This window comes from Trachemys scripta, chromosome 6, assembly GCF_013100865.1.
Source record: "Trachemys scripta elegans isolate TJP31775 chromosome 6, CAS_Tse_1.0, whole genome shotgun sequence".
Taxonomy (NCBI): domain Eukaryota; kingdom Metazoa; phylum Chordata; order Testudines; family Emydidae; genus Trachemys; species Trachemys scripta.
In genome coordinates, this window is record NC_048303.1 from 41,586,165 (window position 1) to 41,609,855 (window position 23,691).

The window sequence follows — 23,691 nt, forward strand, 5'->3', positions numbered from 1 at the left end:
ACTAAATTCTGAGTCAAGACTTTATTTTATTCACAGCTGTGCCGTTGATTCACTGAGTGATGTTGGGTAAGTAATTCAGCCTCTCTAGAGCTCACTTTGCCTAACATAAAATGGTGATAATGACACTTATCCTTTGGGGTTTTTTTTAAGTATATTGGCCTCCTTGGATGTATATATTCTATGTAATTGTAGTGTAATTCATTGGATTGAGATTCAGTGAATCCTAATACTTTCAGCATGGGTGGTCCATGAGTAAATACATGTACGTAACACCTTTTGACTCGTTCAGTTCCTGTCAAAAATAGGTGGAGAATGGACAAAACTATACATCTCGACTAGCAAATTAAAGACTGAAATTGTTTGTCCAGGGGGTACTGCAGCACCGGTATGGAACCCTGTTGACTTCAATGGGGCTGGCATAGCAAACTGTAGTATTGGAGCCTTCATGTTCACAGGAAATATATGTGGGTATCATGCTGACCAGGGAGTGCTTTATGACAGAAATTCACAATTAAGAAAACTTGGACTGCTTACCAACAAAGCAGTTGCTATAGTGTGGAGTGAGGCAGGGAGGGAAAGGTGTTGGAGAGTACTGCACACCCATTCATAATAGCAGCCAGACACCTTAATCTTTTTCTGCAACTCCTGACACCAGGGAACACTAACGGTAGCATAAAGCCTGGTGGCCTGGGGAGAAAAGTCAGCACTATTTTCCATCCCCTCCCCACCCAGGCTCCAAACTGCTGTCAATGTCCCAGCTGGTGTCAGGGTCAGGTGAAAGATGATTTTGATTTTTTGTGTTTTGATTAGTTTCCTGCTAGTGCACAAAAATTCAGGTAAAACTGAAATACTTTGAAATAATCATCAATATTGTTTTTTGAAATTTTTTTTAAAAGCCTTTCCAAGCCTACTTGTTATGACTAATCATTTGTGAGAATAAAACACAAGTCATCAAACTGTGCATCACCAAACAAGCATTACTGCACTTAAATTAATAACTGTAATCACTACTTTTTTCCCACACTGTCTCTTAAAAAAAAAACACTTCAAAGCCTCAAATTCCTCTTGATTGATGCACTGATATTTTAACAGTGTCTTTGGTGTGTGTTGCAATCAGACAAGTGCTAATCCCCTGGAGGAATCTGGCAGGGCTGTGGGAATCCTCCCCCTGTAATTGCATGGCTCAAAAGATCAGATGTGATGATATCGTCAACTTCAGCTGAGTTGACATAATGTATTATTTGTGTTCGGAGGGTGTTATGGTAACTTTCATTGCTGACCTTTATGCCTAAAGATCATTCATGTATATGTTATTCAAAATCTCTGGGGTCTTGATTGCTTTAGTGTTTTTTAGGATGCCCTTAACATAAAGCAAGTTATGTGTAAGTTTAGAAAAATCATAATCAGAAAAACTAAAAGGAAAAGACAAGAGGAAGTCCTGAATTATTTGTTTAAGGTAAAACTAAATACTTGAGAGAAAGAGAGTCATAAGTCTAACAATAAGTTAGAATCTGAAATACAGCTGTGAATAATTGAGGCAACCTATATTTGATCAATACAAACATTCTGAGAGCAAAGTTAAGTAATACAAAGAAATTGGATCAAATTCTTCCCTCAGTTACAGCCATGTGACCTCACATTCCATTTCTTTATTGTTATCCAGGTTGTCTTAACTGAACTCTTTAATGTGGATTGTTATACATTAGAGCTTCGAAGTACTGTGCAATTTTATTGTAAAAGCATTTTTGTGTAAACGAGATCACAGCTGATTTATAAACTTTACCCGTGTGTGCAACCATTCACATCTGTCATGTTTTTGAATCTCCGTCTCCCTTGACTACTTGTATCTGTCCAAAATCAGGACCCAGCATCCAACGTATCTGCTGTTTTCTTTCTGAGACAAGGTGAGTGAGTAAACAGAAGGAGGAAAAAAAAAAAAAAAACTTTAACAGGGCCCAGCCTCCTCTGTGTGTAAAGGGACAAACCTGTCATAATATTATTTAGATGTTATATTTTTATACTAAGGGGCCACAACAGATGTCCCAACAGGGTCCTAGTGCCCATACTTCTTAGTTTTCTGTTCAGCATACTACTTGAACTTTTGCGCACAGAAAACTAACCTATAATATGTTTTTTTTAAATCAAAGCCCTCAATGAAGAGTTCAGGTTAATAATAGCTTGTATTTATATTAAGCTACATCCTCAGAAGTTCAGTAATATATCAGACAATTTTTTCTTTTCTATTTAATGTACAGTATTATCAAGCAAGCACCTTGGAATATCACTTACTAAGCTGTACCTAAAGATCAAATAAATACAATTACAAATTAAATTTAAAAATCACAAATTAAAAAATGTGAAATGAAAATATAGTTACACTATGTCTCTTTGGCTTTAGCAGTATTATCCAAACATAATTCAAATAATTTTCTGTGATAGTTTCCAAGTCCTACAACAACATAGGTGCTCTAACACAAGTTCTTGGGTGGGGGAGGCGGGGGGAAAGATCTCCTGTGTAAGCTCTCAAAACAACTTCTGAAGTTTTTTGTTTTTCCTTAAGCTAATGTAAAACTGACAAGTCTGTAATTTTCCTAATCTTCCAAATTTCTTCACTTTATGCTTCTTGCAAACATGTTTCTAATGTCTAGTCCTACTGCCTTCAGTATGGGATGATACACTATGCAATGAACCTTTGCAATTTAAAAAGCTTTTGGCACATTTATATACCCTACATACGCTATCTCCTATTTCTCATTTGATTTTTTTTTTTCTTCTTCAAGTCCAGAACTCATTCCTCAGAGTTCTAGAGCATTTTAATGTTCTCCATTCTGCCCACTTGCAAGGACAACAGCACATCCTGGTAACTCTTAATGATTGTTTGTGATTAGAGATTGACAGAAGCTCAGCCTTCTGGGATGAATTAGAACTGCTGTCAGTGACTAAACAGCAAATGGAAAATACAGTATGTAATTTTAAGGACATTATTTTTGCTTACTTTATAAATAATTTCCGTTTTAAGAGTCTTTTTCTTCCTACTCATGAGACATTTATCTGATTCTCCACATTGAAAGATAATCCCCAGCTAATAGCAATGTGTGCTGTGAATATCTTGCATTCCTTGGAAGAGACATGTTGTAATGTACCACCAGACTCATCTAGGATACCTGAATCTCATGTTAATATGACATGTTCCATTATTACTCTAGAGAGTCTATAAACATAGTAAAATTAGTCGTACAGAACATGAGGATTAGCCACGTCATATGCTACTTCAAGAAAGTCACTGATTTAAGAGAATATTTCATCTAAATAAATCATGACTTCTTTCCAATTAATATTTGAAGAGTGGCAAGGGTACTTATTAGCTAAAACAAATGGAGACACAATTTTTTGAAATTACATCTGTAATTCTACCATACAGAGTATTGCATACATGATGGTTCTACAGGTTTAATTTATGTGGTTTATAGAGCATGTCCCCAAAAGGATAATTTCTTGATGAGTCTTGATTATATTGAACTAGCTTTTGTGGCAGCGCTTGAATCTGTGCAGCTGGAGAAAGAGTTATTTCTCAGGAGGCTCAGATTTAATCATGGAGTAACACTCTCTGTTTTGGGTTTATTTCAAGAGGTCTGATTTAACCAAAATATACAAACTTGGCAAAAGTTTGAGCTGCATTTCTTCCATACAGTTTTATAATATGTAAACTACAAAACATAGAACAGGTATCCCCATGCAAAAAAACAAAGTTAAATGGGAAGAGTGACTCAATGGAGTCCATCTAGCATCTAAAAACAATATTACACTTTTTGAAATTTTTACACTTTTAAAAAGGAAATGTTACACTGTCTGGAAATGAACAGTTCTGAGACCCAACTAGTGCCCCACTGCCAAATAATCCTTCATCACTTGCTATCAAAAACATGGTAAAAAGAAACAAAACATTTAATCCTGCCACTGTTGGGCAGGGCTTTGGAGCGGAGCCCGGAGCTGAAGCGCGTAGCAGCTCCAGAGCAGTGGAGCTGCAAGTTTTTGCCTGGAGCTGGAGCGGAGCCGGAGCACAGCTCCAAAGCCCTGCTTTTGGGAACACACATCACTGCACACAGCATTTCTCCAACAACACAGATTAGATCTTACAAGAAACACATGTGACAGATGTCCAGTATCAGAGGGGTAGCCGTGTTAGTCTGAATCTGTAAAACGCAACAGAGGGTCCTGTGGCACCTCTTACCCACGAAAGCTTATGCTCCCAATATTTCTGTTAGTCTTAAAGGTGCCACAGGACCCTCTGTTGCTTTTTACATGAGACAGATGAAAATGTAAAAAGGCTTTTTTAAGGCTGCTAAGATTGAGGCACAAATATGAAGCATATTGAGAAATCCACTGTGAATAAAATAATTAAAAAGCTTAAATTTGAAATCTGACAGAGAATTACTGAAATTCCCACATACATATTCAGCTAAGTAGTTCCATATTTCTCTTCTAATGTTTTGAAATATTTATGCATATCTATAAGAATAGCTCAGAAAACACATACATCCAAATGATTTCATGATCTATTTGTGCAAGATAATTTGCACATAATACTAGAAATTCTGCCATCATTTCATATGCACAGTTATAAAAATCAAACCCAGTATGTTTTCCAGCTACTATCTTATTTTATCATGAAGGAGTAATTTTCTAGGACTATGTCCAAAATAATCTTCAGACCTATTGGCTGTGTTACAAATTGTAAAAGGAATAGTCCAGTACTGTTTCTAGGAATTGTATATCTCAATATTTAACATTTATTCACTGATCAGTGTTAACATCATTAGGGGTGTGAAAAACTCAAGGTTTAAAGTTCTAATGCACTGCAGAGTTTTTCAAAATAGCTTAAAACTGCAGAACACTGACAATTTTATATAAAAATTGAGTGTGTGGTGAGGAGAATTGAGTAGAGTGATTTATAGAAAACTGAGAATTCAATAAAGTGGTTTTTTTCCTAATTACCTTGATAAGGTCCCCTGATTATTTCTAACTAAAATAATCACTTCTGATGGGAAAAGAGAGACTCTGACACCATTGGCTTGCTGTCCTCTCCTCTAATTCCACCCTAGAGCTTCTCCAGTCAGGCTTCTGCTCCTTGCACTCTACTGATTCTGCTCTTGCCAAAGTCCCTAATGACCTCTTCCAAGACAAAGCTCAGAACCAGTATTCCATCCTCATCTTTCTTGACATGATTGGAAAACATGCCTATAGTGAAAGATGTAAGAAGCTCAATGTATGTAACTTATCAAAGAGAAGGTTAAGAAGTGAATTGATCAGTCTGTAAATATGTAAATAAGAAACAGAAATTTTATAATCTAGCAGATACAGGTTTAACAAGAGCCAATGACTGGAAGTTGAAGCTGACAAATTCAGACTAGAAATAAGGTGCAAATTTTTAACTGGGAGTAATTAGTAATTGGGCAATTTTCCAAGGGTTGTGGTAGAGTCTCCATCACTGAAAAATGTAAAATCAAGATTGGATATTTTTCTAAAAGACATGCTATAATTCAACCGCAGCTACTGGACTTGAAGCATGAATTAATACAAGGAAGTCATATGGGCCTCTGTTGTACAGGAGTTCAGGCCATATGATCACAGTGATCCTTTCTGACCTGCAAATCTATTAATCTATGTGAGCTGCCTTCAACACACTGGACTATGTATTTTATTTTTTTTCTTGAAATCTTGTCCTTGCTTGGCTTCCATGATTCTGTCTCTCCTACCTCTGTAATCGCTCCTTCCGTGTGTCCTTCAGAGGATCCTCCTCATCCCCCCCCCCTCCACCTTTCTAAGGGGGGTCCACGGGGCTCAGTTCTGAGTCCCCTTCTCTTCTCCCTCTAGACCTTATCTCTGGGTAATCTCACCTGCAACAAATTCAACTACTGTCTCAATGCTGATGACTTACAGATCCACCTCTGTGCTCCAGACAGGTCTCCTTCTCTCCAAATTAAAATCTTGGCCTGTCTCTCTGACATCTCCTTATGGATGTCCATCCACCAGCTCAAGTTCAACATGATGAAAAGAGAGCTCTTATTCAACCCGCCCCCATGTCTTTTTTTTTATCACAGTGGGCAGCTCCACCATCCTGCCTGCCACTCGGGCTCATAACCTGACCATCATCTTCAAATTGGAGGTCTTGTTAAGTCCTCACATCTAGGCTATATCTAAATCTTGCAGATTCCTTCTGCATCACATCTCTATGTCTATACTTTCAGCAGTGTGCAGGGTACAGGCACTGTAGCTACATGCCACAGTGAAAGGCTTTGGCAGTGGGTTCTGGCAGCAGGACACTGAACTGCTAAAAATAGCAGTGCAGACAAGGGAGGCGATGCTTGGGTATATAGAGAACCCATGTAGGATATATACCCTGTGGGTTCTGGCATATAGGGCACTCTGCTCACCTAAGCTATGCCTCACTATCTACACTGCTGCTATTTATACCCAGGCTAGGTGGGTGTGCAGTGTGTGTACTCTACATGCCACCGTAAATGTAAATGTATCCTCAGTTAAAGCCTTTCTTAGCCAGCCACACGCTAAAACTCTTATCCAGTCTCTCATCCTCATGTATCTTGATTACTGCAATGTTTTCTCTGGTCTTGACAATGCACTCTTGCCCCATTCATATCCATTCACATTACTACTGTAGAGATCATTTTCCTAGACTGTCACTTTGACCATCTCAGCCCTCTGCTAGCATCCCTCTACTGGTCCCTGTTCTATCGTATCAAAATGTAAGCAACTTGTCCTTTCACAGCTCTTTGCCACCCTACCTATCATGTCTCATTTGCTATTGAAATGTCATTTTCTACCTCCAGTCAGTCCATCATGCTGGCCTCCATTGCCACTTGTTAAATTTTCAAACATTTCTGCCCCTCAAGCCTGGGAGAATCTCGCTGTAAACATCCACAAAGCTACCTCATTATCCTCCTTCAAATGCCTTATCAAAACTGTCCTTTGCTGTCAGGGCCGGCTCCAGGCACCAGCCTGGCAAGCAGGTGCTTGGGTCAGCTGCTCCGGAGTGGGGCGGCACGTCCAGCTATTCGGCGGCAATTCGGCAGACGGTCCCTCACTCCCACTTGGAGCGAAGGCCCTCCCGCCGAATTGCTGCCACAGATCACGATCGCGGCTTTTTTTTTTTTTTTTTTGGCTGCTTGGGGCGGCCAAAACCCCGGAGCAGGCCCTGCTTGCTGTGATGCCTACAAAAAAATTGTCAGTGGTTGGGTCGTTGGTGTGATTTTACAACTGCCTGTCATGCTGTCCAATATTGTCTTGTCGTAATCCCTGTCTGTCTCCACCTGTTGTCTCTTGTGTTAGACTTAGATTGTAAACTCTTTGGGACAGGAATTGTCCTTTTGGTCTGTGTTTGTCCAGCACCTAGCACTATGGGGTCCTGGTCATGACTATGGCTCCTAGGTGCTACGATGATGATAATTGGGGGGAGGGATAGCTCAGTGGTTTGAGCATTGGCCTGCTAAACCCAGGGTTGTGAGTTCAATCCTTGAGGGGACCACTTAGGAATCTGGGGCAAAAATCAGTACTTGGTCCTGCTAGTGAAGGCAGGGGGCTGGACACAATGAACTTTCAAGGTCCCTTCCAGTTCTAGGAGATAGGATATCTCCATTAATTAAAAAATTAATAATAGATGGAGCTCCCAGAGTCAGATTCTTCAACAATCTCTCTTCCCTCCCCCCCCCCACACTTTTCTAACTTCCCTGCTCTCAGGGTTGGACACAGAGTAGATGGGATAGCTTCACAGTTTCTTTTTTCTGTAACACCACGTACTGGTTGACATTAGGCGAGTGAACTGTTACAAGAGTAAACATCAGAGATAAGTGGTTATAGGAATCAGACATTCTAAGGCTGTAAACGGAAATAAACACTATTTTAGAAGGAGTAATCTTCTCTAAGGGCTCTTTTCACTGTATGCTACAGGGCTTGGTCATTCTGTAAAAAAGAACCTCTCCTCTCTCAGCTTCCATATCTCCATCCTTTTGTTTTCTGTATTCCCAGAGGAGTTTAGTCCTCCTGTCTCTTTGTCCTCCTATATCTCACCTCCATCCTTCTCACTTTGTGTTTCCTCTTCCTCGCTTTCCTCTGCGTTCTCAGGATCAGTTCTGATTTTAGTATTGTTCTTCCCAATACTGTTCATCATGGTTTGTTGACAGAATGCTTTTCTCTGATATGATCCCATATTAATGCTCTTCTGTCCAACAGAGATACTTTCTCCCACAGAGTGATAAGTTTTGGGGTACTTCCACATCACTGTGGAAAACCAGCAATGAAAAAAAATGTAATCAAAAGACTTTTATAAATAGACAATAGTGTGAATATATCTGAAACGTACAAAGTTTGGATGGGTTTGCTGCTTAGTCTAATTCACTCTACAAATGATACTCCCCTTGACCATTCTTAGGCTTTTGCATCTTCTCCAAAATGTCTCTAATAGTTTCCAATGACTCTTCACATACTAAATCAGTCCTTCATTTTGAGCCAAATAATTTCTCCTCTGCTTGCCAAACTATACGTTGTTTGATAATTATTTGGATACAACAGCCTCTTTGGTTACACTTTCCGCTGTCCTGTTTTGTCTGCCCAGTCTACATTCTATTCTTGTAACCTTTTGTATTATGTTCATGGGACACATCCAAGATTTTATTTGTTGAGATGAGCCTCAGGGAATTTTTCAGGAGGAAAAAATCCGTTAATTCTAACAACCAGTAGCAGATTCAAATATATGAATCATAAAAATAATTTTATGTTACTATTTAGGATTATAGTACCCCTAAGTTAAGGAACTAGTAGTGGAAACTGCTAACACAAGTGAATACAGACAAAATTAATAATGAAGAGAATTCAGAGCCTCTGTATGTTTTTAAAAAAAAGCATTGTGTAAGCCTTTCTCTTCAATATACCACTCTTATCCAAAGTATACTTCTTTATTTGATCATTGAGCTTCCTGTTTGTATTGTGCACTGCAAAGGATTAGCTTGTGAGAGTAATATTAATGAACTGTTTGTGATATCATAATTTCAAACTGAGAAAACAAGACCCTGTAATTGGATCCATGTGGAGCCCACAGAAGTCAAAAGGACTGTGTGGGTGCAAGAGTCTACTAGCCCAGATCCAACTGTAGGATCAGGGACTAATTTACCAGTTCATGCATGGAGTCTTGTGTACAGAGGAACCAATGCCCTTCTTGCATAATAGCTACATCAATAAACACTTATGATTATAAATAATATCCTCTGAACCATTAATGTTGATTTTCATTAATTGGTGCACTGGGGAAATTCCAGAAGACTGGAAGAAAGTTAATGTTGTGCTGATTTTTTTTAAAAGGGTAAATGTGATGAACTGGGTAATTATACTCCTGTGAGACTTACGCGGAACCTTGGCAAGATAATGGAGCAGCTGATATGGCACTTGATTAATACAGAATTAAAGGAGGGTAATGTAACTAATTCAAATCAACCTGGGTTTATGGAAGACAGATCTTGTCAGACTAACTTGTAATCTCATTTGAAAAAAAGATATCAAGTTTGGTTGTTAAAGGTAACTTTGTGATGTATTAAGACGTTTATAAGATGTTTGATTTGGTACTGCATGACATTTTGATTAAAAAACTAGAATGATATAACATTAACATGCCACATGTGAACTGGATTAAAAACTGGCTAACTCCATCATTCTCCATCATTGACAATTTTTAAATCAAGACTGGATTTTTTTTTTCTGTAAACATCCAATTAAGAATTATTTTTGGGGCAGTTCTATGGTCCATTATATAGGATGTCAGACTAGATGATCACAATGGTCCCTTCTGGTCTTGAAATCTATGAATTCTCTCTAAAATATAACACCAGAAAAGGCACTAAGCAATTTTTTATTTTACTTTTGAACAGTTCATGGTATTTGAATTTTATTATTTCTTTGTCTCTGAGTAAGTTTGAAATTTTGTTATAGTTTAAGTGCACTGCTCCAAAAAAGTATAACAAAACAAAACTTTCCATGCAAGTACTGAGTATGGACTCTTGAAGTTCCCTACAGTCATTTTACATACTGTTCTTCCAAGCCCAAGAACTACTATTTTAGCTCAACATAGTCAAAAAATTAAAGACCATTAATCCTGACATTGCTGCAGTCTGTGGGAATTACCATTTCTGAGACTGGATATAATTCTCTCACAAGTGTTGCAGTAAACCAAGTCCTATTCAAGGAGCTCAGATGTCCATTCTTGTATTTTCCTCCTAAAATATGTTTGACCTTTAGCACTATCCAGCTTTCTGTTGGCTCAGTTGATAAGTTTATTTTTCCAAAGGCAATCATGACCCCAAACAAAAGCTGTTCCAGTGCATCAAAAAGACACATTTAACCATGTAATTTAAATATGATTAATATTTGCATTCCGTTTTGAAAATATCGAGCACTGTATGAATGCTGAATGTTGTTATATATATTATACTAACCTTGGGCCCAATCCTGCAGCCTTTGCTTACATGAGTAGCTTTTCTATTCACAGATAGCTCCATTTAAATCAATGAACCTGTCAACAAACCTAATCAAAGAGATGTTATTTACAGCTCGCTCTTTCAGCTGACTTTTCTGTGCTACTACATAGAGACTTCATCTGAATCCAGCCCAGTGAGACTATTCATATGAATAGGGATGAGTGCCTCATTAGAGGATTTGGCTCCTTATTTGTACAATATTAGGGCGCATTTAACTGACTGGAATGACTCCCATTGTCTGAAATTGGCTTTGGATCAGGCTCCTAATGGGGATGTTTTCCCCTTAATAAATCCTGATATTCTAGCAATGAAATAGAAAAGCCAGGGGAGTAGAGAGCGACATGTAAGTAAAGTAGAAAATGTTAAAATAATGTGTTATTCTAACATAAATCTGTTATTTCTAAACTTTCTAAGTCACCAGCTTGCCTTACGTTGCATATTCCTACAATAACATTTTTAATTTCGGAATTAGCTCTTTCCCTGTTGATCCTTTTACTAGAAATATCCTGGTAGTGTGTTCTACTTCATCTGGTGGGATTCGTTTGAAATGATATTTTAGGAAAATAACACAATCTTGAGACGTGCGGAGTGCCCTCAACTTCCATTGAAGTCAATGGGAATGGAAAGTGCTGAGCGCCTTGTAGAAGGCATTCAGCACCTCATAGGATCAGTCTTTGAGGGAGCTAATTTTAATTATATAAATAATTGCACTTTATATCAAATATCTAAGCATGGGAATCCAGAGAGGATTCCAAGATCCTCTGGAGGAGACGGTTGAGAATGTTAACTTCCATCAGAACAGCATCCTACCCTTGATGGATAAATACTAACTGTCCCATCCTGCAGGCCTACCATAAACAAAACTGCCAGAGCTAGATTTTGGTCTCTAAAATAAAAAAGACTTAATTATTTTTTTGAAAATCTCATTGTTCTATTCTCAGTTCCATTTACTGTGAACCACTGTTCATACAATTAACATATTCTTGATACATTGTCATTTATTTACGCTCATTATTGCTTACCTTTATTAAATCAATAGTGTCACTTAATATTATTTGGGAGTTTTTAGATCATCGATAACAAGTGGGGGAAAATATATCTCCTAGAAAATCCCATATAAAAATTTTTGTAATGCTATCCTGTTATCTTCCAGCTTTATGTTAACTGTATTACTTGCCTTTGGGGATATTACACCAAGGCTCTGACACATTCTTATTCTCTAGAAATGGCATAATCTGTCAAGATGCCTCGTGAAAAATTGTTACCAAAATCAGTAATATCCTATACTTACAGAGACTGGCTCACTGCAAATATAGAGTCTGGAATGCAAGAGAATTTAAAGCCTTTCAAGGTTAGCAATTTTTCAGTTATATTATTTTTGTATTATCAATAAATAATATTGTGGTGCTCCTTCCATTTATCTGAAGTCTCCAGGGTTAAAATGCACTTTACACAAATGTTTATTTTTGGACAGGCCTGCTGAATTGTCTTCCATTGTATGCTAAAGTAGTTACTTTCTGTGAGGTCAAAGAGAGTTCAGCTTTAGAAATAAACTTATTTTGCAGTAATAGAATGATCTGTTTGTCCTTAATGGGAACAAGCAAAATCTCTTCAGTAGAAAAAATGTTTTTAGAATATTTTTATTATAACTTTTTCAGGATGAAAGAAAAACTTAAATAATGCATAGATAAAAGTCTGGGTAATAAATACAGACATTAAACCTTATACTTGGTTTTAGGAAGTGTGCACACCTGTATATATGTTTCTTGTTTCTATGTTCTGCTTCCTCCCTTTCTTCCCCTTCCCCATACACTTAAGAAAACATTGTTGGGGTTGGGGGTTTTAAGCTACTATTTACAAATAAGGCCTAGAATCTGCAATTGGATCCACACAGGGATTGCTGTATCCATGTGCCGCCCCATGGAAGTCAGTGGAGCCCTGTTGGAAGCACAAGGGTATGTTTGCACCCATTCACTTGCAAGATCAGAGAGTAAAAGTGTAATTCAGGATTTAGTTTTTGTGGGGAGGGTTTAGTGAATGTAGTGGTCATGAAAGGTGGCAGACTGATAGCTCTGAAAACAGAACCCTCCAATTATTCACAGGATCGGGTCAGATCAGGCTAAAGCAAAGCAAACTTCTCCACAAACTTAGCCCGGCACCTCAACCTTATCCTAAAAGGTATATCTCTGGGATCAGAGGGTCTATTTACTGATTTAGGTGCTGGTCTAGCTCTTGCATCTGCCAACAAGTCTGTCAACTGATGCCAGTTTTGAGGTGAGTTGTGTGATATATACACTTTTCCATGTAGAGCTGGATTGAGACCATCAATACATTTCATATACGTCCGGAACACCTATCAAGCCACTCTTAATTTGGGCTGAATTTGAACTGGTAGCCTTGTATGCAGCCTTAGGGTTATATTCCTTTACAGGTCTCCTTTTCCGAGAAGAGGAAGGTTGCACAATGAAATAAGAAGTTTTAAGGAAACATTCTTATTTGCTTTAGAAAGAGCTATTGCATGATCATAGTTGTAATATACATTCAGATATCTTCTTCACTAGTAAAACAAACAAACAATATTTTACTGTATTCCTAGAGTATCAGGAAAATAGGGCATAATGAACAAAGTGAACTGATACCTCTCAGGCCCAGATCCTTAGAGGTATTTAGGAACCTAATGCCCAGAAGTTAGGTGCCTAAACACCTTCGAAGATCTAGGACTCAAACTGTGGTGATAGGCCTGATCTAAGACCCTAGATATATACATAGATAGGACTTGATTCTTGGTTATTCTGCATCATGTGTTGTCATTTACACTAGTGCAAAGTAGGTGTAAAACACTGTCAAATCAGAATGGTATTGCACTGGTGTAAATGACTACACATGGTGCAAGACAATGAAGAATTTGGCCCCAACACTTCAATCACAGAAAAATCTAAGACTAAAATAAAAGATTAGGATACTGTAAAACTGTATTTTGTATCTAAATTACTTTACCTGGTTAGTGTAAATAAAGGACTCAACCTCTGTTTCCCAACTTCAGGAGGTTCATAAGGAAACATTACAAAAATCAGAGCATTTGAGGTATATTGCAATATGTCCCACTGCAGGAGCATATTGGTCAGTTTCCTCAATAGAAATAGGAAAACAGTTCACAAGAAAATGTTTACTATAAAATATAATCTGGTTTACATTCATTTACATTCCATATGTTGCTGCCACTTTTATGGGTGCAATAGTTAATTAATAACACAGCATATAATTATTTTAAAGTGGTATAAATGGCTAGAATATAAATTAAGGCTGTTCCAGCATGTGAGTATTAGCCTGAACTAGGGTGACTAGATAGCAAGTGCAAAAAATCAGCAGGGTATAGTTGCCTATATAAGACAAAGTCCTTAATATCAGGATGGTCCTGATAATATCAGGCCATCTGGTCATCCTAGACCGAACCCCCTCACATTTTCCTGCAAATATTTTCAAGAGTTTTAAATATTGTCATTAGTGGTCAGACAGTATGTGCTTGAGGTTGGACAAAAACAGATCTTAGAAATTACAAAAGATTTGCAAAGTTATTGAAAAAAAAGTGCTGTCAGCTTGACACAGTTTCTTTAAAATTGGGCTCCTCTCACCCTTTACAACTGGAAAATGTTCTATTAGGATTTTAAAGAGAACACGGGGGGAATTAGTGAAAGAAAAGCTCACACTGACTTTGAATGCCAGCACAAAGTGTAAGCGGTAGCCTCTCTAACAATTCAGCCATCGCATAGTAACATATCTTAGAACATACGAATGGCCATACCGGGTCAGACCAAAGGTCCATCAAGCCCGGTATCCTGTCCTCTGACAGTGGCCAATGGCAAGTGCCCCAAAGGGAATGAACAGACAGGTTATCATCGAGTGATCCATGCCCTGTCACCCAATCCCAGCTTCTGGCAAACAGAGGCTAGGGACACCATTCCTGCTCATCCTGGCTAATAACAATTGATGGACCTATCTTCTATGATTCTATCTAGCTCCCTTTTGAACCCCGTTATAGTATTGGCCTTCTGGCAAGGAGTTCCAGAGGTTGACAGTGTGTTGCATGAAAAAATACTTTCTTGTGTTTGTTTTAAACCTGCTATGTATTTCATTTGGTGGCCCCTTGTTCTTGTATTATGAGAAGGAGTAAATAACACTTCCTTATTTACTTTCTTTATACCACTCATAATTTTATAGATCTCTATCATATCCTTCCTTAGTCGCCTCTTTTCCAAGCTGAAAAGTCCCAATCTTATTAATCTCTCCTCATATGGAAGCTGTTCCATACCCCTAATCATTTTTGTTGCCCTTTTCTGAACCTTTTCCAATTCCAATATATCTTTTTTGAGATGGGATGACATCTGCATGGAGTATTCAAGGTGTGGGCGTACCTTGGATTTATATAGAGGCAATATATTTTCTGTCTTATTATCTATCCCTTTCTTGATGATTCCCAACATTCTGTTTGCTTTTTTGACTGCCGCTGCACATTGAGTGGATGATTTTAGAGAACTATCCACAATGACTCCAAGATCTTTCTTGAGTGGTAACACCTAATTTAGATCCCATCATTGTATATGTATAGGTTTCAGAGTAGCAGCCATATTAGTCTGTATCCGCAAAAGGAAGCGGAGTACTTATCGCACCTTAGAGACTAACAAATTTATTTGAGCATAAGCTTTCGTGCGCTACAACCCACTTTATCAGATGTACATGAAAGCTTATGCTCAAATAAATTTGTTAGTCTCTAAGGTGACGCAAGTACTCCTGTTCTTTTTGTATATGTATAGTTAGGTTTATGTTTTCCAATGTGTATTTTTTTTCATTTATCAACATTAAATTTTATCTGCCATTTTGTTGCCCAGTCACCCAGTTTTGTGAGATCCTTTTGTAGCTCTTCACAGTCTGCTTGGGACTTAACTATCTTGAGTAGTTTTGTATCATCTGCAAATTTTGCCACCTCGTTATTTACCCCTTCTTCCAGATCGTTTATTAATATGTTAAATAGGACTGGGCCCAGTACCGATCCCTGGGGGATACCACTATTTACTTCTCTCCATTCTGAAAACTGACCATTTATTCCTATCCTTTGTTTCCTATCTTTTAATCAGTTACCAATCCATGAGAGAACCTTCCCTCTTATCCCATCACTGCTTATTTTGCTTAAGAGGCTTTGGTGAGGGACCTTGTCAAAAGCTTTCTGAAAATCTAAATACACCTATATCCACTGGATCTCCTTGTCCACATGCTTGTTGACCCCCTGTCAAGGCTGGATCCCCACTTTGAACTTTAGGGTACAAATGTAGGGGCCTGCATGAAAACTTCTAAGCTTAACTACCAGCTTAGCTCTGGTTCCGCTGCCACCATTTCAATTTTTCCCTTCCTGGGAAGCCTTGAAAAACCTTCACCAATTCCTTGGTGAATACAGATCCAAACCCCTTGGATTTTAAAACAAGGAGAAATTAACCATTCCCCCTCCTTCCTCCCACCAACTCCTGGTGAATCAAGATCCAAACCCCTTGGATCTTAAAACAAGGAAAAATCAATCAGGTTCTAAAAAGAAAGCTTTTAATTAAAGAAAAAGGTAAAAATCATCTCTGTAAAATCAGTATGGAAATTAACCTTACAGGGTAATCAAACTTAAAGAGCTCAGAGGACTCCCCTCTAGTCTTAGGTTCAAAGTACAGCAAACAGAGATAAACACTCTAGTAAAAGGTACATTTACAAGTTGAGAAAACAAAGGAAAACTAACACGCCTTGCCATTTACTTACAAGTTTGAAATAGGAGAGACTTGTTTAGAAAGATGTGGAGAACCTGGATTGATGTCTGGTCCCTCTCAGTCCTGAGAACGAACACACTCCCAAACAAAGAACACAAACAAAAGCCTTCCCCCCCCCCCCCAAGATTTGAAAGTATCTTGTCCCCTTATTGGTCCTTTAGGTCAGATGCCAGCCAGGTTACCTGAGCTTCTTAACCCTTTACAGGGAAAAGGATTTTGGAGTCTCTGGCCAGGAGGGATTTTATAGTACTGTACACAGGACAGCTGTTACCCTTCCCTTTATAGTTATGACACCCCCTCAAAAAATTCTAGTAGATTGGTGAGGCATGATTTCCCATTACAAAAACCATGTTGCCTATTTCCCAACAAATTATGTTCATCTAGGAGTCTGACAATTTTGTTCTTTACAATAGTTTCAACCAATTTGCCTGGTACTGAAGTGAGGCTTACTGGTCTACAGTTGCCAGGGTCACCTCTGGAGTCCTTTTTAAAAATTGGTGTCACATTAGCTATCCTCCATTTATTTGATACAGAAGCTGATTTAAATGATAGGTTACAGACTACAGTTAGTAGTCCTGCAATTTCACATTTGAGTTCCTTCAGAACTCTTGGCTGAATACCATCAGGTCCTGGAGCCTGATTACTGTTTAGTTTATCAATTTGTTCCAAAACCTCCTCTAATGACACCTCAATTTGGGACAGTTCCTCAGATCTGTCACCCAAAAAGAAAGGCTCAGGTTTGGGAATCTCCCTCACATCTTCAACAGTGAAGACGGATACAAAGAATTCATTTAGTTTCTCCATAATGGCCTTATCGGCTTTGAGTGCTCCTTTAGCTACTATAACTATAGTAGCATAAGTTAACCGTGTATTCTCTGTATGGTGGGTGTAAAATTTCGTTACAAAAAAGGTTAAGAAATAATTAGTTTTGTGCCAACCTGATCAGCAGTGAAATGGCTAATATTAGACCTGATCTTGCTACCATTGAAGCCAATGGCAAAACTCTCAACAATGCCAACTGGAGGAGGAATGAATCTAATGTTGGTATTTAAATGATCATCACTGTGTGTCAGGGTTAACACTATATTGAGATACATAAGGCAGCTCATAGCTCTCTTCTTCTCTCAGCACTCATTGGGGATATATTTATAAAAGTCTCTTGTGTGCATGAATAATCATAGGCAGAGGCTAGAATATATATATATTTGCACAAGTAGAACACAAATCAAGAACAGCTGGGTTTTGCAGAGGTCTGTTCTGTCATTTGTGCAGCAAGTCATCATTGCACACATGGAGGTCAGCTTGAGGATCCTTTGAAAATATCATAGCCCTGCACGGGTACTGTTGTTTACACCCAGAAGGGCTTAGCATGTTGCTATGTGCACACTTAAGGAGCAATCCTGCAAACAGTCACTATTGCATATCTTTATTCTTGTACACAGTCTCATAGATATCAGTGGGATTCTGCAGCGTAGTAAAGGTAATCAAGATCGCATTGTCCATTTGGACAGGGACTGAGTCTTCTGTATCCTTTCTAATACAGAGCCCAGAACCAACGCTTAATAATAGTAGCCAAAATGCTTTGCAACATTTAATTATAAGTTACTTAAAAAAAAAAAAAACTGACCAAGGAGTAGCAGGCTCCGCGTACAGCTCTACAGACTCTTCTGGTGTTGCTGCCTGAGGGTGCTCTGTAGCCCGAGCGTCGGACACTAATGCCTTCAGTGTTATTTCAAGGTAAGCATCCAGGTCTGGGCCCCTAGGATTTGTCACCCTTCTCTGAGCAGCATTTGGCAGGGAGGCAACCCCTCCCATTGCATTAGGAGGGGTGGGAGAGAACTCTCCGGAAAGTCCCGTCTCTGGGAGGAAGGTTTCCTCCCTCCAGGCAGCTCTCTCATGACTGATTCTCTTCAGCTGTAGCGCTTCGCCAGCACGTTGCTAGTGAGTGAGTGGGCGAGGCCGAGCCTGGGAGTCCCGAAACCCCGCGGCGCGCAGCCTTTTTCTCGGCTCCATCTGTGAACCCTTATTGTGTCTGTCTGCCAGGCTCGCTCCTCCCCGTGCGCCGCCGTCCCGCCGCGACCCCAGGGACTCCTGGTAGCGCTACACTTAAGCTCCTCTTGGGGCATCCCACGCCGTTCTCTCCCCTGACCACCGTACTGAGCCTCCCAATGAACCTGCATTTCCTCTGCGGGACACCCCATCCTCCTCCCACCCCCACTACGCCCCCTTTGCCCTGGGACACCCCCATCTCCTTCCTACCCCTACTATGCCCCCTTTGCCCTGGGACACCCCACCCCGTCTACCCCCACTAGCCCCCCCCTTTGCCCTGGGACACCCCCATCCCCCTTATACTCCCACTACACCCCCTTTACCTCTGGACAGGCTCCCTTTACCCTGGGACACCCCCTGACCCTTTCAGCGCCCCCCACTACACCCCCTTTACCCTAGGGTATCCCATCTCCCCTTCACCCCCTATTGTACACACTACCTCAGGACACCCCCATCCCCTCACTACTCCCCCTCTGCCGCTTTAGGACACCCCCTCTCTACCCCCACTTCACCCTACACCCTCTCTCCCCCAGTGCACCCCCTTTACCCTAGGGCACCCTCACTGCACCCTTCCCCCTCTACCTCAGGCCACTCCCGTCCCCTCTCTAGCCCCCCGTGCCACACTAGGACACCCCCGTCATTACACCTTCTCTAACCAAGGTCACCGCACACCCCATTTCAGCCCTTTTAGCTCAGGACACCCCCATCCCGCCTATGCCCCCAGACGCCCCCTACCCCGTGATACGCCCCATCGCTTCCTCTACCCCTAGGAAACCCTTGCCCCTTACACCTCCCTGATCCTGTCTGCGCCCCCCGCCCCTTCCCCAGCCCGGCAGGCGCGCCTGTGTCTGGCCCTGGCTGGGGGAGGCGATGGCGGAGCGGGGGACGTCAGTGTAAGTGGGCCGGTCCTGGGCAGGGCAGAGCCTCTTCCCTCCCTCCCGCTGCAGGGAAGCAGCAGGGTCCGCGCTAAGCTCCCAGCCCTGTGCCTCAGTGAATGGTCCGGGTGCGACTGGGGGGCGGGGGAGCCCGGCCGCCGGGGGGGGGAAAGGCAGCGCCTGGGGAGCCGGTGTGAGAGGAGTCCCAGCCCTCCGTGCCGCCTGGCACCGGGGATTACCAGCCTGGGGAGCCTGCAGAGCTGCAGCACTGAAGTTGCAAGGGGCAGGCGGGTAAGTTGGGAAACAATTGGGATCGTTTCCATTCATTGCATGTGTCTGCAGTCCTGGCAGAGGGCCGCCTAGCTGCACCACTAGCAAACCAGGGAAGAACGGGGGGTGGGGGGCGACTTACGCGGCAAGCTTCCCTGCATGTGGTTTACTCTAGCCACAAAATAGACATAGTTGGTGGTTGGAGACGGGAGTTTGGGGGCTCACGAGTTCCTGTGTGTGTAGAAACTGGAATGTTGAAAGAGACCTTGAGTGCTTGGTATTGTTGTGCGTGGGTGAGAAAGAGACAGAAAAATACAGCGATCCTGCTAGTTTATAGGCTTTGGTGTATTGGAAACAGCTGTAGCACAAAGAAGTGGGGATCCCACAAACAGGTTTGGGTAGGGGCGATGGAACGAGTTAAAGCTTCTTATAACCCGTGAAACTCCTTAAAACAACAACAACAGGCAAAAAGGTGTAACTTCTCAACACATTTCCCTCGAACTTCAGATTACGGCTTGGGCGGAGGACCCCTTGGCATAAAACTTTACAGCTGCATACTGTTTTGTTGTAAAGCTGTGTGTGAGGCTAATGCAGTGTTGCATAGGTGCTTCTGCTCTGCTCGCTGGCTGGCTATAACGACTCTAGCCTCGTTGCTAGACCAGTTCCCCTTCCCTGTGTGATACATAAAGCAAGCAGATAAATCTGCCACTCGCTTTATTGCTCTGCTGCCTGCTGTGTCTCTCCAGTGTGGAAAATGACTCTGAGTACATAGTTTTCCCCTGTGATCCTTTTGGCTGTGTCAGTGGGAAGGAGCCCTTAATGTGGCACATACACTTTTGGTTGGGAATGAAAGGGCTTTCGGCAATAATAACCCAGTATGAAGTGTTGAGTGTTTTTAAGTGTATGAATGCATAAGTAACAATATGTAAGAAATTATATGTATAGCTGGGGTTAGTGGGTGAGTGACCAAAACAAAACATCTTCAAGATGCTTTTCTTTATCCTGCTATGTTTTTGTGGGTAATACTATGATTAAAGAAAAATCAAAGTTCAGATGGTTGTTTGTGTGAAGTGTTGAATCATGTGCATTGCTATACTTTAAATAACTGAATTTACTTAAGCACATGTTTTTGATTGTTTTGTACTGCAGTATTTATTAGTTGAGGAACAGTAAAAGACCGTCTAACAGGATCACAGAAATATAATTATGTCAGAGAAAGTGATGAAAATGAGAGAAGTTTCAACTGGGGTGATGGAGAAATGAGGGAGTTACAAAAACAACAATAAGGCTTATCCCTACCCACACTCCCCAGGCCTTTTCTGTATTTTTCATGTATCTGTTGTGTTGTTTTACTAACACTCACCAAAAGCAACAGAGTCCTGTGGCACCTTTAAGACTAACAGATGTATTGGAGCATAAGCTTTCGTAGGTGAATGCCCACTTCGTCAGAGGCATGAGGCACTCACTAGTCACTGATTGCAACTTCACATACATGCTTTCTTGTCTCAGAGCAACATGTTGAGAACCTAATAGAGCAGCCATAAATAAAACCAGGCTTTGTCTGATGTTTAATGGTGTGTTGATAACCATGCCCTGTATCAGTATTATCAGGATTCTGCTTCCGCCTTGGACACTCATTTGTAGTCACAATTCTTTCCCATGCTGTGTTTTAGAAAGCAGAGATTCATATTTCCTTTCAAAGCTCACTTTCTTCCTCATCTCCGATATCTCCCTCCCCTTTGGCTTTCTAGGCTTTGGTTTAAACTAAGCTACAGGAAGTGGGGGGTGGGAGAAACGGGAGGAAATTGATAAAATATAAATAGCAATAAAAAGTTTTTGTTACTTTAGTTATTATTCAGGAAAAACTTATTAATACATCATATGTATGAAGTGGTATTATGTTCAGTCTTAGTAATTTACACACTTAAAAGCAAACCACAAGGCAGTACTCCGACTCCCTAACAGGCACATGCAGCCACATGCATTCACTCATCATTTCTACTGTAGTGATAAGTCTTATGTCGGGATGAGGATGAGGGGAAGAAAAAAAGGAAAATAGTAATTGCTTTGATTCTTTTTCGAGTTATGGCTTGCTGTCATGGAAATTACATCTGTTGTCCTGTAATATACCAGTGTTTAACTTGTTATGATTTATTAAATGCCTCACCATTGGTTCAGTGAAAACTCTGTGTTAGGAGCTGCCTTGGTTGTCTGTATTTTGTACTGTTGTTGCTAAACAAAAAATAATACTGTTAAACTAGTCTTTCATTGTTTTGCATACTATAGCACTATAGAGGTTATTACGTTTACAGGAGGATGCATTCTTTCAAAAGTCATCTGTCCTGATGGATATCAAAAATAAACTGTTCTGACTGTATTTTCAGTAGTTTTATTTTTACTGTGTGAGGCACATCACTATAGAACAGGGTTTCTCTGCCTATGGGACATGACACAAAACTGGATCACCAGAATGTGTCAAAGGGTCATGTGGGGGGAGGGGAAAGTCAGGTCCTGCTCTTGGAGGGAGTGAGGTAGTTGCAGAGCCCACCCCACACTCACCCTGCAGTGGCAGCTGCTGCAGCTCTGTTCCAGTGGGGTGGGCTGGCTGGGCTGGGCTTGGCTCCCCACTACAGGCGTGGCAACCTGGTGCATGGGGATGCACGCTGCTCAGGTTTGGCCCTGCTGCCCCTCTGTAGAGATGACAGCAGGCCAGGCCAAATTTAAGTGAGTGGCACCGTGACCTGATGCACCGAGTCGCAATGCCTCTCCATCATTGACAATTTTTAAATCAAGATTGGATATTTTCAAATGACATGCTGTAAGAATTATTTTGGTGAAGTTCTGTGACCTGTGATATACAGGAAATCAGGCTAGATGACCACAATGGTCCCTTCAGGCCTTGGAATCTATGAATCATACAGATTGGGTCCAGCGGAGGGGCTGGTCCAAACCTGAGCTGTACTGTGACTCCAGAGGCTGCAACGTCCGGAGCGGGGAGCTGGGCCCAGGGATTGGGCAGGAGCTGCCATTATAGCACACATGATACATTTATTTGGTACTTATTAAGTTAATGTATATATTGTCTAATATTTATTTAGTAAACAGATTTTTTTGTATTAACACGATTTACTGGGTCATGACAAGCCATCAAGATTTACAAATGGGTCCTGAGCCAAAAAAGTTTGAGAATCTTTGCTATAGAACAGAGGTTCTCAAATTGTGGTCTGCAGGCCACCAGTGGTCCGCGAGCTCACTTTCAGGTGGTCCGCAGATAGTTCCCTCTAAGGTGTGCACCTGGGCAGCCACACACGAGAGAATGAAGGGCCACCCACTTAATTAGTGGAGCCGTGCAGGGGTGGCTCCACTAATTAGGTGCCTGGACCGTGGAGAAGATGCACTTGTAAGGTGAGGTGGTGGCCTTGGGGGGGGGGGGAATAGGGGGAAAGGGGGGGGGGGCAGTGAGGGGGGAAGAGGGGGGGGGAGGAACTTGGGACATGCAGTTCTGCGGCTGCCAGAAAGAAGCGACTTTCCCCAGCTTCAGGGCTGCGGCTGCAGGGGAGAGACGGCCCTCCTTCCCAGCCTCAGCTCTGTGGCTGATGTAACGGGAGAGAGATCCCCCCTCCTTCCCAGCCCCAGCAGGGGAGAGAGGGAGAGACTCCACCCCCGACTCCTTCCCAGCCCCAGCTCGGGGGCTGCTGTGGAGGGGGAGACCCCCCTCCTTCCCAGCCCCAGCTGCAGCGGGGGAGAGAGGGCACATCCATCGCATTAGAAAGGTAAGACTACTGGTATTAAAATATGAGTTGTGTGCTTTTGTTTGTAGAACAAAAAAACATTAATTAATTAATTTTTTTTTTAATATAGCGCTTTTATCCAAAGCGCTTTACAATAGTTAACTAATGGTACTAACAACATTTGGAAAGATCATTAAATGGTGTGCCGAGAACCTCAGCAATTATCAAGCGGTCCGTGGAAAAACAAAAAGTTTGAGAACCATTGCTATACAACATCAGTGAGACCATCGTGTGATGTGTGGAAAGAAAGTCTATTCATCACCCTTTCAAAAAACAACCCCCAAACTAGGTGTTAAATGTTTTAACATGTTAATATGCTGCTGAACTGATTTTTGTTGAGATTGTGGAGATTTGTAGGCTTTTA

The 23,691-nt window shown here is 41.1% G+C and overlaps 1 protein-coding gene and 1 long non-coding RNA gene across 7 annotated transcripts in view; one reads left to right on the forward strand and one right to left on the reverse strand.

Annotated features, from left to right (window-relative positions):
• Window positions 1-1,394: 1,394 nt before the first annotated feature.
• Window positions 1,395-18,526, reverse strand: LOC117878877. Its single transcript, XR_004646120.1, has 3 exons — window positions 17,970-18,526; window positions 8,086-8,295; window positions 1,395-1,894 (listed from the first exon to the last, which is right to left on the reverse strand). It is a non-coding gene; the product is annotated as an uncharacterized LOC117878877 (long non-coding RNA).
• A 790-nt stretch (window positions 18,527-19,316) lies between these two features.
• Window positions 19,317-23,691, forward strand: part of LHFPL2 (LHFPL tetraspan subfamily member 2) — a 203,305-nt gene continuing 198,930 nt past the window's right edge. For all 6 annotated transcript variants that reach the window (XM_034773522.1, XM_034773526.1, XM_034773524.1 and 3 more), the window contains exon 1: window positions 19,317-19,557. The gene's annotated coding sequence lies outside the window, so the exon portion shown is untranslated. The remainder of the gene's footprint in view (window positions 19,558-23,691) is intronic.